This window comes from Lissotriton vulgaris, chromosome 4_1, assembly GCF_964263255.1.
Source record: "Lissotriton vulgaris chromosome 4_1, aLisVul1.2, whole genome shotgun sequence".
Taxonomy (NCBI): Eukaryota; Metazoa; Chordata; class Amphibia; order Caudata; family Salamandridae; genus Lissotriton; species Lissotriton vulgaris.
The window spans coordinates 1,218,483,933-1,218,501,049 of record NC_141691.1 but is presented as its reverse complement, the minus strand read 5'-3'; the positions used below and the strand labels follow the sequence as shown (position 1 = coordinate 1,218,501,049).

The 17,117-nt window shown below is 38.4% G+C and overlaps 1 long non-coding RNA gene across 1 annotated transcript; it reads right to left on the bottom strand.

Annotated features, from left to right (window-relative positions):
* Positions 1-1,270: 1,270 nt before the first annotated feature.
* LOC147723074 (uncharacterized) lies at positions 1,271-3,432 on the bottom strand. Its single transcript, XR_015310058.1, has 6 exons — positions 3,354-3,432; positions 3,083-3,199; positions 2,864-2,975; positions 2,255-2,347; positions 1,903-1,977; positions 1,271-1,554 (listed from the first exon to the last, which is right to left on the bottom strand). It is a non-coding gene; the product is annotated as an uncharacterized LOC147723074 (long non-coding RNA).
* Between the last annotated feature and the right edge of the window lie 13,685 nt (positions 3,433-17,117).

Here is a 17,117-nt window from a genome sequence, read left to right as displayed (position 1 = left end):
AAGCTGGCAATCATTCGCTGGAGATCAGGACTTAGGTTACCGTATCATTTAATTTACCTGTACACCAATTCTTCCAAACCTTTACCTCTTAGCTCTTAGTTTCTTCTGGTCGATAGATCAGGTTCTTAGCATAATAGGAATATAATACATTTACTTTTATTTCTTTGCATAACCACAGACTCGGGAGAGATTTTAAAAACGTTATCTATGCAATAATTCTATGAGTCAAATACCAACACATGTCAAACACCAACTTATCAAGGGGAGATAATAATCAAAGTAAAACATAAAGACTTCGTAAAATCTCATAACGTTGGTACCTGGGAAGGGTGGAAAAGGAAACAGTACAAAAACATACCACACAGATTTATATTTACCTAGAATGGTGTGAGGACCAACCCCTGGCCAAGGAGCAGGGAAAAGGGACTCCCGAGTAGTCAGGAGCCAACATATCAGGACAGGTTCAGGATAGGACAGGTAACCTCTTCTAAGTGCAATGCCAGCGTTACACCCCTCTCTGGTGCTACTCTCTTCGATTCTTCCCCCTTCTGGATAGACAGATTCTTCTCCCTCAGCGATCTCCCCGACTCTTCTCTCTCTGTCTCTCCTTTCTTGATTCTTCTTGTCAGAGTGCTCAAGCAGCGTCTCTGACCTCTGTGGCCTCTGCCATCTTCTGGCGCATTGATGGTTTGGTGACAGGTTTGTGACAAGTCTGACAATCTAACGGACTGAGCCTACCTTAATTATACTATTCTCAGTGTATGTACCACCCCCGATTATTTCAATATTTGTGTATTTCCTAGTGGTGATTGGACAATGGGATGGGGAGAGGTCAACACACCATACTAATATGTCATTTTGTAAGGTTAATTGTTCTATGTTCCCTCCCCTTACTTATTTACCCATGCTTTAATTCCCAAATCACACAGAATCAATTTCATCAACAATGTATGCAAAATTTGTCAACTTCTTCTTTCCCTCATCGGATCAAGAGATGCTGTTCCCAGGTGCTTTCCTGGTTCAAGTGTACTTTGCTGGGTTTCAATGTCACAGTGCGGAGTTTACAGAGACAAGTACGCTTGCGTAAAGTCAGACAAGATGGAAAATTTCAGTCATTCGATTGAAAGAAACAAGGACCCCATGGGTAGTAGTGTGAACAGACTCCTAGGGCAGGGTAAATAGATTATGTGAAAACAATCCTAGGAAGTCTAACTAGTAGGTAAACAATTAATCCGACCCAATAGTGAAAGGAATATTCAAAAATGAATTTATAAAATAAATGTACTTTTAATTAATATATTAAAAATCATATAAGTACCTGAACAAAATTCAGGTTATATGGTGTGATTTGACAAACATCATGACATTTACATATAATACTCAACACAAATATATTTAATACACCAGAATTTTTTTTAAAAAAAAGAAGAATAAACACAGTTTAATAAAAAGGACACCCTAAATCATAGATGGTGCCTTAAGTACAATAATAAAAAAAGAACTCAACGCGCGTTTCGGCGGAAACCGCCTTCTTCAGGAGTTGCAGCGGATAACCTGAAAATATATATATAAAAAGACAACTATAAGGTACAACTCTTCAATGTTAAAAACATGTACATCAAACTATACATTTTCTAGCGATACATGAATTGACAGGGTCTAACAATATATATTACTAGCTTGAATATCCTTTACGCCGTTAGGTTCAGACTTACTAATTTGTTACCTATGTGTCTCAAAATGGACCAATCTTTGTTGGATAATGCAGTACTCAGCCAAAAAAGTATCCAGTGTAAAAAACAACATGTGACACATAAATAGCAGTTGCAGTGATAACATACAATTCTTTCTAATGATGTGCCCAAAGTGATTCTTGTAATATATGGATGAACGGTAACTTACGTAAAGAAGGCGATGCTACACAAACACAATCTTCAATTAAGGATACAGAACAACTGCAACAGATACATAATATTCCTGAACAGTGGAGACAAAAATGTCATAATGGTATTAATTAATAGGAAAAACAATTATGAAGTCCAATGGACACAAGATTTCACATGAATGCATTACACAAAAGAGGAATGTGTCTGGAACGGGAGCAATACAAGCATAACAGAATACTCGTTTTAATAGATCGAAGGCTATCTATCCGGATGTACACAAGAATATAATGCAGGTGTGGGATCGATAAGTTTAAAGAACAGACAATGTCCTCTAAAGGCATCCAGTCCTGTGATAAAAGGGAAGTTACCTGCATAACTGAGATTTGATGATATTGAATGGTAATCTGATGCTGGTCATCAATGAAAAATTTAACGGATCCTTAGATTGACATAAATGGTATCTAAATGAAAAATGGGAGAACAGAATGGATAAAATATCAGGTGGAGAAGATCAATCATCTCGGTATGTCTAAATTTGAGTATTGAGACATTCCAATATGTCATCTTATTATGGGCTGTTGACTGAATAAACAGGGTATGGAAATATATATATATATCCGATATTCATGATCTAAAACAAGGGCCAAATGAAGGCAAAAGCTAGATGCATGTAGAGCTCTCCAAACATGGAACATTAATGGAAAAGATATTTCGACCAGAGTTCCAAACACATTACAAAGCAATCGATATAAGGGCAGCACGTTCGATACATAATACTGTTCTGAAACTTAAAGTATTGTGGCCAAAACAGGGGAACCCCTTATGAAAATTAATAATATGGCCCACTACCATGGTGTATAAGTGGATACAAGGGATTAATAGATCCTTCATATCTGCGCATCCTTCTATTTCAAAATTTAAAAGAAAAAGAGGAAGAGATGGCTTATTGTTCCATATTGTTAAAAATAAAGATTTACCTGAGAGGTTAAAAACATTTCTTTCTTATGTAGCTACTGGCAGCGTGCAGATGTTTCTGTCGGGATAAATACCTCGAGACAGCAACTGCTGTCTATGAAGATGTGGGTAAGGCTAAGAATAAATTATACAAAAAGAAAAGACAAGGGGATACTCAAAAAGCGTTTCTAGTGGGAATGATAACTCCAAAATGCTAAATGGAGCTAAAAGTACATAATTACCTTGTGCATTTTTTCAGGATAATGAAAAAATCCAATATTCCTAAACCATTTGGTGCGGAGAGTTAGTTCCCCTCAAGTTCGGTGATTTGCGTGGACTATTTAAAAACGGTTAGGAATCTGTAAATAAATAGACAAGCACTAAGTGATTTAATGGTAAAGTCTGTGCCGATTGTACAAGGCACACACTTGAAACAAAGTGAGGGATGTTAATACAAGCGGAAAAAGGCATCTAAATGCAAATCAGAGTCTATACTAAAGTATCGGCTTTTACCTGATAAAGAACTGTCCCGCGGTAAAATGCTGCTCGCTCTGCGTGTAAAACGCGGCGTTCCGTCTGCCAGGAAGGAATCAATGGGAGGAACCCCGCCTTCCAATTTAAATGTTGGGACTAGCGCGGGAAGTCTACCTCACCTGATCGAGGTAATGAACAGGGACAAAGGACTCTGATAAACTAATGTGAGGAACGTAGAAGATGGACTAACTGAAGGTTTCGGTCCTAGTTTAGTATTAATAGAGAGAGCGTGAAGCAAGGACGCTCGCTATTATGAAAGAATATTATTGTCAGCGCAAATCATTCTGACTCATCTTTTAAATAAGAAGGGTAAGGGTTCAACTAAAAATGAACTAGAAACTGAATAAATGTATATCTAATGAAGGTGTTTATCTATAAAATAGATCGAAAATATTGTCCAATAGCGACATGTTGACAGGGTACTGGAAGCACACAAGAAGGGACATGCTACTTGCCGGCTATAGGTCACAATAGCTGACACAGTGTAACTACTGAGGGGTACAGAAGGCATGCAAGAAAAGAAATAGGACATGCTGACACAATGTAACCACTCAAGGGTAAAGTGCAACACTGTTCTCTAGTGCCGAGGACAAAGTAGATACTCAAGGCATAAGAAGAGAAAATAAGAATACAGCATGGGCATGGGGCAAAATATATTTTAAATGGTAACATATTGGGAGAGGGTTCAAGAACCTTAAATAATGGCATTTTCCCAAGGGATTTCGGCATTCAGCCCTTTCGTGAAAGTCCCCAGGGAAAAAATCCAGAAGACTTCTCTTTTTCTTCTAACTTTATCTCCGCCTTTATAGTCGGGAAGTCTTATTTTCTCTAGAATGCGCCACTTGAAATCGTCAGGTGTGTGGTGTTTTTCGTGAAAGTGTTTAACCAGCGGTGCCATGCTTTTATTCGTACGGATTGCTGAACGATGTTCTGTGAGTCTCACCTGGATGGGCCGAGATGTTTCACCGACGTACCCTAGTTGGCAGGGCATAAGATAAAATAAATGCAGTTGGCAGTTTTGCAATTCCACATGTCGTTTGCATTCATGTGGCATCCATTGTGTTCAAAGGACTCACCTCCTATGATGCTGTTACAGGATTTGCAGGAAGAACATTTGACAGTACCTTTCACCGGAAAATTGTTTTTGATGGACCTTTGAACAAATTGAGATGGTACATTATTGACAGTAAATCTTGAATGTACAAAAAAATCTTTCAGATTTTTATTTCTTTTATGTGCAAACAAGGGTTTGTCTAATTTCGAATTTGTGGGGTTAGAATTCAAAATGTGCCAGTTGGTGTTCACAATATGTTTGACTGTATTATCGAGGGTAGAATGTTTAGTAATACACACGAGTTGGTTATTTTCCTTGTGGGGTTTTGTTCTTAGAAGGGAATCGCGGTCGTAAAATCTAGCTCGTTTCAACGTGTCCCTGACCAGTCGGTGGGGATACCCTCTGTTCAAAAATTTCTTGCGCATAATATTGGCTTGGAAGTCATAGTCCGCCAGAATAGAGCAGTTCCTCCTACCTCAGAGAAATTGGGAAAAAGGTATACTTTCTCTTTGGCTACAGGGATGAAAACTGTTGAAATGGAGCAAGGTGTTCCTAGATGTGGGTTTAACAAAAAGATCAACTATGAGTTTATTGTTTTGATGTTTAATGATTAAATCTAAAAACTCAACCTGATTGTGATCATATTGGGCTGTGAACCTGAGGTTCACATCGGTTAAGTTGATCCATTGCAAGAATTCACAGAGTGATTCTTTCCCATTGGTCCAGATAAAGAAGATGTCCTCTATGTATCTAGACCAATGGGAAATAGATTCATAAAAAGGGGCTATTTCGTTGTATATGAATTTGGATTCAAAGGCTGCCATGTAGATGTTTGCTATGGACGGCGCCACTGATGCTCCCATACTTACACCCTTCGTCTGACGATAAAGGGTGTTACCAAATTCAAAAATGTTCTCAGTGAGAACAACCTGGAGTAGATCTAATATCAGGCCTTTGGGACATATGATATTATAATTGTCAATAAACCAGTCTGTGGCTGACAGTGCTTCTTTTTGAGGGATGTTACTGTACAGCGCTTCAATATCCATTGTTACTAATAGGTCTTTTCTGGGATCAAAGGGTACATTTTCTGTTTTTAGTATCATGTCTCCTGTATCTTTAATGTATGACACGATGTTGGGGATATGTGGGCGTAAAAAAGAGTCAATACATTTAGAAAGTGGTTCTGTATTGGTGCCGATGGTTGAAACAATGGGTCTGTAGGGTGGGTCTACTAAGTTTTTATGAAATTTGGGCATACCATAGATGCATGCTGTTTTGTGTTGATGGAAATTCAAGTAGTCAAATTCTTTTTGGTTAATGTCACCCATTGTAAGTGCCCTATTAGTGAGATGTTTGATTTTATTGGATATGGCGGTGGAGGGATTGGTTTTAATCATAGAATAAGTGGTTGTATCAGAGAGCATGGTTTTCATTTTCTGTTCATAGCAGTCAGAATCCATCAGCACTATGCCACCGCCTTTATCGCAGCTTTTGAACACTAGTTTATCATTGTTTCTCAGACTATTAAGGGATTCTGATTCTTCTCTACTTAAATTATAGATAGGTTTGGGTACGAAACGAAGAGCTCTTTCCAATTGTTGGAGTACCACTAGTTCGAAAGCGGCAACTTCGGGCCCTAGTTGATCCAGGGAGGGATTGAATGTGGAGGGAAGAGACAATTGTCTCGTGTCTTGATGTACCTCATTTGTATCTGTGTGTAAGGAAAATAACTTTTTAAGTCTGATTTTTCGGAAGAAAGAAATAATGTCTTTCTGTAGTTCAAAGACATTCGCATGAGAATGTGGGACATAGGATAGGCCTTTGGACAATAACGATTCAGTATGAGGGTCTAGAACATTCGAAGAGAGATTGAAAATGGGGATTACATTCCCTGCCCCCAGTATTGGCGATTGCGCGTTTCGCGGATGAACTGGGGTTCCTGTGGCTGATGTTGCTGATGTTGGTGCTGGTGTTGATGATGTGCTTGCTGAAAATTGCCTCTGGTCTGATTCTGAAAGTGGACCCTGGGGCGACCCCGCCGCGGGGTCCATTGTATTGATTATAATTGCCCTCGGGTTCGTAGTAGGTGTTAGGACCCTCATTCTCAGAATCTGAAGAGTCTGTAAAGTTATTGACTCTTTGGGGTGTAGTTCTAATGTCGTCTACATAATGATTTTGTTTGTAGAAGTCCTGCCTGAGATAGGGGTAAGTCCCTTCTAAGGTATAGAAGCGTTTGTCTTTAGTTAGTTTGTCATTTTTACGTTTATTTAAGTAGGCACTAAAAGATTCAAGTTCTTTGTTTGCCTCTTCAATTTTCTTCAAGGTATCGTCTGTACTTCCTGATGCTTTTTTTTTAGCTTCTAATTCTTCGATCTCTTTTTTAATGTCTACGGCAAGCTCTTTCGCGGTCTCAATGATTAAAATCATGAGGTCCCGGGAGCATCTGTTGGCAATAAGGCTCCATTTTTCCAGGAATGGCCTATGATGAACAAAAAGACCAGAATGTTCCGAACTTTTAGACCCATGGGGATAATGCCATTTTTTAAATAGGCCAACATAAAATCTCCATGTGCTTCCATACGAGTGAGCTTCTTTTTAAGTTCTAATAATTTGCGGTTATCTTCATTGTTGTGGGGCCCAGTACTTCCGTTGCCACTAAAGGTCGCACTAGTTCCCACAAGGGAAGCAAAAACTTCATCGGAAAAGCCGAATGTTTTTAAATGGGCCATATTGGTCCCAGGATGTAAAAGCGTTGCCAAGAATTCCATGCAAGATAATGAGGAAATAGATGGCAATGAGTACTCGCAATTCGTGATTTATAAAGTAATAATATGCAACGAGAACAGCCCTACACAGACAAGCTGTGGGTAAACCGATTGAAAGAAACAAGGAACCCCTGGGTAGTAGTGTGAACAGACTCCTAGGGCAGGGTAAATAGATTATGTGAAAACAATCCTAGGCAGTCTAACTAGTAGGTAAACAATTAATCCGACCCAATAGTGAAAGGAATATTCAAAAATGAATTTATAAAATAAATGTACTTTTAATTAACATATTAAAAATCATATAAGTACCTGAACAAAATTCAGGTTATATGGTGTGAGTTGACAAATATCATGACATTTACATATAATACTCAACACAAATATATTTAATACACCAGAATTTTTTTTTAAAAAAAGAATAAACACAGTTTAATAAAAAGGACACCCTAAATCATAGATGGTGCCTTAAGTGCAATAATAAAAAAGAACTTGACGCGCGTTTCGGCGGAAACCGCCTTCTTCAGGAGTCGCAGCGGATAACCTGAAAATATATATATAAAAAGACAACTATAAGGTACAACTCTTCAATGTTAAAAACGTGTACATCAAACAATACATTTTCTAGCGATACATGAATTGACAGGGTCTAACAATATATATTACTAGCTTGAATATCCTTTACGCCGTTAGGTTCAGACTTACTATTTTGTTACCTATGTGTCTCAAAATGGACCAATCTTTGTTGGATAATGCAGTACTCAGCCAAAAAAGTATCCAGTATAAAAAACAACATGTGACACATAAATAGCAGTTGCAGTGATAACATACAATTCTTTCTAATGATGTGTCCAAAGTGATTCTTGTAATATATGGATGAACGGTAACTTACGTAAAGAAGGTGATGCTACACAAACACAATCTTCAATTAAGGATACAGAACAACTGCAACAGATACATAATATTCCTGAACAGTGGAGACAAAAATGTAATAATGGTATTAATTAATAGGAAAAACAATTATGAAGTCCAATGGACACAAGATTTCACATGAATGCATTACACGAAAGAGGAATGTGTCTGGAACGGGAGCAATACAAGCATAACAGAATACTCGTTTTAATAGATCGAAGGCTATCTAACCGGATGTACACAAGAATATAATGCAGGTGTGGGATCGATAAGTTTAAAGAACAGACAAAGTCCTCTAAAGGCATCCAGTCCTGTGATAAAAGGGAAGTTACCTGCATAACTGAGATTTGATGATATTGAATGGTAATCTGATGCTGGTCATCAATGAAAAATGTAACGGATCCTTAGATTGACATAAATGGTATCTAAATGAAAAATGGGAGAACAGAATGGATAAAATATCAGTCATTCTCCAGGCCCAAATATGAACTAATAATAAATTCAAAGAAAAACATGTTAGAATACGAAAATAAATGAATGCACTGTATACCACTTATTCCTACTCTAGTCCCCTTAATTTATTTTAACTATTGCATTAGAAGTGTAGTAAGACATGCAAGGTTTAGTTTAAGCATAGCCATGTGCATTAACATCTGAGAATCAAAGCGGCCATCTTTAATCCTACTGCGCAGCTGCAAAGGTTTCCCACCAAAAGCGAAAGACTTCATACTACATAGATGCAGTAGACGCATGTGCCGAAAATTCCTGCATTTTTGCCAGCCATATTAAACCACTCCAATTACTTGTTAGTAAAGCACATTGGTAAGCTTCCCCTAGATCAGAGGTCTTCAAACTTTTGGATGCCGAGACCCCCCTGTCAACATTTTGAGGCGTAAGGCCCCCCTCCTGACAAAAACTTCCAAACCTGTAAGCAGGGCTATTAGAATTATGAGGCAGTTGAGGACCAAATTACACGATAGGCTTGACTAAATTGTGTGGGAAGAAAATTTAATTAATGTTATATGATGCCGCGTATTTTGGGATAGCATTGCTTCTTTATTTTGACATTTTTTACACATAGTAACACTGAGGAAAGATTTCACCCCATTAGTACCAGTTTATAACCAAAATACAGCAATTAACATCAGAAAGATTTCTAGTCAACCTTTAAGAAGGGCCTTCCACTCCGCAGGAATACGTGCTGCCACATTAGACGCTCATCTGGCCCTGGCCAGGAGAAGCAGGGATCCCTTAAAAACCTGGCGGTTTTGTGCAGAGTTAAGCAGTTTACCCATGCAGCTTTCCTCTCACCCCCTCTCTTCCACCCCTCTCTCCTCTCCTAACCCTAGATCCCTCTCTCACTTTGCAGGCCATTTTCTTTCACCCCTTTTTACAACTTCTGAACTCTCCCCATTCAACCTCTCACTTCACCTTTAATCACCTCTTGCCATTCTCTCTTTTCACTGCCCTCATCCCTAACAGTCTCTCGTATTTATCTCATGGCCTCTCTGGCCCCGTCACCACCTGTGCCCCTCAGCACTTCTCATTCACCTCATCTCTCCATTCAAATCTTTGTCTATTTGTATCTTACACCTCTCCAGTCCCCCCATTCGACTTTCATATCTCCCCTTTGTTCTAACAGAAGCCCTCACCTTTGGCTCACACTCACTTCTTGCGTGTCCACACTTCTCTTCTGCAATTCACATTTCTCCTCATCCCTGACCTCTTCAATCAAATTCTCTCACTCCCTTGCTGTCCTCTCTCATCCTCATCTCTCCTCACCAAGCATACGGGCCGGACCCATATGCTCCTCTCGGCCTGTGCCACTCTGCTAATTGTTCCCAAATTCAAGAAGGCATGGGCTGTCTGTCTGGCTGTTTTGGTGCAGGCCACGAAGTTATGGAACTTGCACCCTCCTTTGCTTCTCTCCACCAAGAATCTATTATCCTTTAGGAAGATATAAAAACCTTTCTCTATGCTCTGTAGGTTACCCCATTTGGCTGGTTCTCCTTCTCCTTCTGTGTTTCTCCTTTGCCTACAGGCAGCAGGTGGATATTAGCCCCAGGACATCTTTTGGTAACAGTAGCGCACTACAAATGTAAATAAGAATAATAGCCAGAAGCAGGGGAGTCACTAGATCAGAAATTCAGAGGGGACTAACACTCCCAGCCAGGGCTGGTCCTAACACTGGTCGCACATGATGCAACAGTCTTTTTTGGTGCCCCACACCCGTTTCCTCCTTCTCCATGAATTCCTTCACTGCCACTCACCAGCAATGCACCTCATCTCTCTATAGCACCTTTCTGACAAACATTTCATTTTTTTATAGCGCTACTCATAGTTTACTCACACTCAGTTCTGTGATCTGCATGGTACACGTTCTTTGTAGCTGGCACATTAACCCTCTGCACATTGTGTGGTTGACAAGAGTGCCCATGTGAGTGCACGGTGAGCGATGCAACAGTGCGAGATTAGGGTAAGAGGAGTGACTGCAGGGTGAGTGAGGTGGCGTATGAATTTATGAATTTAGGTGCGAATGCGAGTTTAGAATGGGACGAATGAATGTATGATTACTGATGGGCTTGTTTGAGTGAGTTGCATATTGAGCAGTGAGGGGGACAGGTGAGTGAAGTGTCACAGGAGTGCAGGATGAGTAGTGGACTCGTGTGACTGCAGGGTGAGGTATAGGGTGAACAGCACAAGTGCATTGTGAGTGCAGAGTGATCACTGTGAGTGCAGGGTGAGTGGGTGAATGGTGTGAGTGCATGGTGATCAGTGTGAGTGCAGGGTGATCAGTGTGAGTGCAGGATGAGCGTGAAAGTGAAGGGCGATAATGAGGAGCGAGTTGTCTAAAAGCAGGGTGCATTCCCAGACACTTGAAGTAACTCATCATGTTATTGGCGGCGGCGTAGGGTTTAAGATCTAAGTTAAACTATTGCGGCATTAATCAAGGGTGGAGGAAATAAATAATGTGCTGATCCTGCAACAAACTTACAGTCCTATGGTTAGGGTTGCCAGCAGATTATTTTGATTGCCCAGTCGGTACAATATTAAGCAGTCACCTAAAGCTGTATTTTCAGCACTTATCTGTGCATACTTTGAACAGCAAATATAAATAGAAAGCACTTTTAATTGTGTTCTAGGGCTGCCTCAATGATCCATGACTGACAAAGAGAAAAAAGACAGAAAAGTCACATAAGGAATGCATACATACTTTTGTATTTAAAAGTCTATTAAGTGTCAAGAGGAGGTCTTTCCAGGCTCTTTAAACAAAAAATGCAGGCATTTTTCTTTTGGTAACCCTACTTTATATTCCTTTTCATTAAATGCATTCTCAAAGTATAACAGTACATGTAAAATACAAATGTAAGGAACAGGCAGAGTGGGGGCCCAGGGGGTACTGGAACCAGGCAAACAAAACGAAACCTCTGTAACCAGTTTACAAAGACATGTAAATATGCGAATGGTCTTTAAAGACCTGTGAAAAACTCGGGCGGCTGAAGATGACTCCAGACACTGCCCAGCCGAGCCCCCAGCAGCTCGAGTTTCACTGCAGCAGCAGCCCAGCTGAGACACAGAGGGAGGAGGGGGGCTGAAGTCCTTGGGCCAGGGCAGAAGTGTAACTGTGAAGGCGCGACCCCCTTTGCATCGCTTCACGGCCCCCCAGGGGGCCGCGCCCCACAGTTTGAAGACCCCTGCCCTAGATGAAGTAAAAGTCATGTAATGCAACTATTGGTATTCACAAAACATATTGGTTATATTATTACATGTTATTCAAGAGGATTGAATCCAAGCAAGTTTCTTACGTACAAAACCTTGCTCCATCATTCCCCTCTTTGATGGCATTCTATGCCATGACTAATTACTAAATCAGATGCCAACTTTAGCATTTCCATCTCTGTTTCTTCTATAACTTTAGAATTTTCCTTTCCTTTTCTCTTTTGAAAACCCTTCATTCTCTTGTAAATATCCCCCTTTATGTCTTCAAGCTGAATTTCATCATATTTTCTTTTCCTTCCCTTTGCATTTATTCCATACCATTTTCTTTTTCGACAGCATTTGCACCAAACCATTATTGTCAAGACTAATAGTGTTATTCCCATTATTTGCATCAGTATTTGACCCATAATACTTCTTCCTGGATTTGGTCGTGAACAATGGGAAGTCGCACACCATGGTAATCGGGGGAAAAAAACAACTAGGAAAGTGAAGCTATCTCGCTGTAATGGAGTGGAAGTGTCCAGGGTTACCTCATTTACATATTTAATGGTGTTATTCAATGATCAGGGTTCATGAGCTCCTCAAGATAAAGCAAAAAGACTGGCTGTTACTAGATCGACTTCTGCCTTATTGGGGTTTGCCCAGCGTTTGGGGGGTAGGCCAGTAGAGGCGATTCCTAAAATGTATTGATCTAAGTGCTTGGCTATTGCCGCTTAAGGCTCCTCAATTTGGGGTTTTAAACAACTCCCAGGGGCTCAGATAGCTGAGAACAGATTTCTCTGTAGTCTCCTGTCTGTTCCCCAATCAACATCTATCTATGCGATCCATGAGGAACTAGGGCAGGGCTACGTGTTGAATATAATGAGTTTAGCGCCTCTTTTGTGCTGGCTTAAAACTTGGCTTAACCAAGAACTGACACTGAACCATCTGATTTTACGGGATATTGTCAATCTGGATAAAGCCAAAGATATTAAGTGGCTGGCATATGTTAAACGTATGCTCTCCAAAATAGGACGGCCAGAGCTATTTGATTATCCTGAAAAGATTTGTAAGGAGGATGTAAAGTGGGTCAAAATTAATTTGTTAAATATTATAAAGATAGAACGGGAAGAGCAGGAGCTGCAGAAACCATCAGCTAGAGTTCATTGTTTGACTAAAACCACTCTATTAATTGAACCCTATCTGATAACGGTGACTAAACCCTTTCACCGTTGGCTCCTGACTAGGTTCTGTTTCAATCTGATTCACTTTTAATTGGGTGTCTTCATGGTTGGTGTAAACCAGAGGAGGCGGAACGCTGCCTTGTGATAACTTCTCCATGCAGAACACCTTACATTTCATGATGTTCTGTGATTATTATAATGATATTAGGAGGAAGTTTTTAATTCCTTTATTGAGAGGTAAGGGCTTTGTACAAGTTAAACCAGCTTTACTTTACCTCTAAATGTTGAGTAATCCATGGGATATTTTTAATGTTGCCTGCTTTCTGGTTGCTGCTGTCCGATCAAAGAAGAAAAGATGTTCCGGTCTATACAGTGTATAAACTATAATGGTACTGATTTTATGAATTTGTAACACGGGTGTACTGCTCTTTTTAAACTATTACTCAGCTATGGTACTATTGAGATGACTTATATGTTTTTTAATGTATGTGTTTTTGTATCGGTGTTGTGTACTTTTATGATTAAAAAAAATCGAATAAAGTGGATTGATTGATTGATTGACTGATAACCATTCTGAGCATTTATATGCTCCAATTTCTCGATGGGATAACATCTTCAAACTGAAACTGTATAATTTCTTACTTAGAATCTTCTTGTGAGAAATCTCTTCCCACATTTCTTTCAATTCCGTCTTTTCTGATTTCGTGATGTAGGACGTTACATATCTAGCAACAGAAATGGAATTGTCCGCAACGTACTGAATATCCATGTTAGCATTCCACATGGACAGAATAACCGGAATGTAGTCATTTATGTATTTTGACTCTTCGCTTCTTCTTAAATTGTAGGTATTTTTTGGAGACTTTCAAGTAATGGTATGTCGCATAGCTGACATAAAACTGTTCACTCTTCCTTTGGATAATACAGGATGTGGAAAACCAAAACGACATTTGGTATAAAACTTTTCCTTAGACTTGTACTTTCGTTGACAGTATTTTCCACAACAATGGCTTTGGACTCGTAAGACCTGTTGTCTTAAGTTGTTTTCTTCTGTGCTTTGGGTACAGCACGTGTGGCATATTCTTCAATAAAAGACAAAACAGTATCATCTGAATCTGTTCCAAATTTGGGGGCATCCTTGATCCATAATAGCATATGTTTATGAGGAGCACCTCTTGCTTGATACTCCTTTCTCCAAAAGAAATCCACAACTTCTCCAAGAGGAGGATTTGTTTATTGCAGATAAAATACATCATAGCTTCAAATATATGATTAAAATACCTGCATACATTAACAGGGTCCAAAGAGCACAATTCTCCAGGTGTCTTGTATTCAATATTTTTTATATTGGAATTTGCTTCTGTAAGAAATTCAAGTAAATCATCCCAAGCGTACTCAGCATAGCTTAAGGTAAGGAACCATGTAGGAGTTCCTAAGTTCCGTAGCATACATTTCAGTTCTGCATGGCGACGGTACCAATATTAATTAGTGCCACGCAGACATGCCATCAGATTAATCAGCTGAGATTTTAAATGATCATCCCTCTGGTGCACTTTATCCATAAAATCCTTTGGAGAATCATTTTGCAGATGTACTCCTGTTTTCAATATGTGATTGACTGCATATGAAAGTCCAGACAAGTCACTTTCAAACAAAAGATGAAATATATAAGGGATACATTGTCAAAATCTTGGATCTTCTGCATATAATCTTGTTGTCCGATATTCAGATGCAGGAATCTGCACAGGTCGTTCATCATATCGTCCTCCTTTTCCTGTTGGAAACAACTGCGGAAAACAACGAGCTTCCAAGCTCTCTTCCCATACACTCATGGGACTTCCCTTTCCTTTTTTCATTTGGAATAACTCAATAGTATTCCCCATCACTTCTTTTGAATGAAGTGGATGTACACTGTAATGTTCATAGATTTCTTCACTTCTTGACATGTCCACTTTTTGAATTTGTCCACTTGACTTTTCAGTATCTTCTGCTAAAAGTATTTCTTCTTCTCCCATATAAACATTTTTATAGTACTTATTGTTTTTTATCAAATACAAATTTGCCTTTTGCACTTTCCTAACATCCACTAATTCCTGCCAGATTTGCTTACTCTTAGTAGGAATGCCATTAACTAGAATAACTAGTGGTTCATTTTCTACACTCTCTACATCAATAGTTTCAATATTTTTCTTAAAATCTAAAGGTAAATATACACTCTTCCTTTTAATCCTCTTTGTAAATTTGAAGGAGGCAATTTACCTATTTTAGGCTCCATAAGAACAATAGCCTGAAACAGGTGCACACATTGAATGAGAATAGACTCATAGGTATTTAAATCTATCAGTTCTGGAGGAATTTCAACCAACTCTAGATTAATATGGACAGCTCTAGCAGGCATTTTATTCTCATCTAATTTGTTAGAACAATATTTACAAATACGCTGATCATAAACATATCAAAATAATTTTCTACCAACAAATAAGTTGCAAATTCCTTCCACATATCATTCATTTGTCCTCACTTTTTAAATACAGATCAACACTCCTTGTGTGATTTTTATAGTGAGTTCGCAGACAACATATACAAGAAAAAATTGGCCTTTCACCTGAAATTACCTTAAACTTTGTCATTTGATCATCAACATTTTTTGTAAGAGTATGTTCCACATTCTCTTCAACATTTTCTTCTATTAATGTATCAGTTTCTGCACTCTCTTGTTGAGGACCAAAGTAACAAAACTCAATTTCATCACAAACCTTCTTCACATCTGATACTGAGCCACACAAAAGAGCATTGTTCAACTCATTTAACTTTAGTGCTGGACTTTTTGCATAATACAATCTTCTGACTACTTCCGCATTTGAGTATGATGTACTGCTAACATCCTAAAATGGTGAAAAACACTTTGACATACTTTTCTAGAAAGACAAGCCAGAGAATGACCTTGCAAACCAGTATTTTTTCTCACTCTGCAAGGGTCTAGTGCTTGCAAAAAATCTTAACCTTTTCTTTAACACTTTTTTTAGAATATGCTCATAAGAAATTGCGTAAAAGATCAATAGATTCTTGTCGTACACTACAAATACTACTGCAATCCAAGTGTACACTAGGGCTTTAGGACGTCTGCCTAGAACTTAATCAGCTATCACTTCTTCTGCATTTCTGGGAACCATTTTTTCTTTGTCAATTGAACAACCATTTCTAACCTCATAAGCTCAACCAATGGTGTCAACTGCATGCCACTAATCATTGGACTGAAAATAACTCTCTTCATTAAAGAAAGGCTTGAACTTGAACTGTGTTTCCATTCCCCCCAAAAAATCACAAAAATTAGTTCTGTTAATTAATCTTTTTCTCTTACTTTTGCCCTTCATTAAATTCATTGGTTTATCTAGTGATTGAATTCTGTTTAAAACTAAAATAAATAGTTTCCTTTTTACTTCAAAAGCCTTTTCAACAATGGCTTCACTATGCTTCTTCTTTTTATAAAATAGTGCTTTCTTTTTATATTTCTTCATATCTTTCAGCAAATTATGTACTACTCTATTATAAAAGAATTTGTTGGCGTATTTCTTTATACTGATTTTGTCTTCTCTTACCAAACGTAGTATCTTTTGACTGTATGTTTGCTTTTTTTCCTTTCCTATTATTTTGATTATTTTTTCTGGTTGAAGAATTGTCAGTGGTTTCAACATTTTGAACATTCTTTCTGGGCCTAGAAAGATTTTTAATAAATTCCTTAATGATCTTACCAAACGATTATGTCTTTTTAGCCACATTATTTTGGTCATCCAATACTTGTGGTTGAGTTTGCTTCAAATAACTGTCCTTTAGCTCTCTTTTTCTCTTTCTTGATTTTTTAGGCATTTTAACTTTATTTTAATGATGATAAACAATATCTGTAAAAAATAAGCATAAATAAATGTATATTAATAACTTTATAAATTATACTTTTCTATTACTGTACAAACACATTCTATATAGATACTGACTGAGGAATTGTAGACCTTAAATACAAGTGTGAAGGTGGTTAGACCACTACATGCAAACTACATAGGAGTTTGAAGCACTCCATGCCCTAAAGCCTGACTCACTGCATGAGTACATGCATACTGACTGAATTATTACA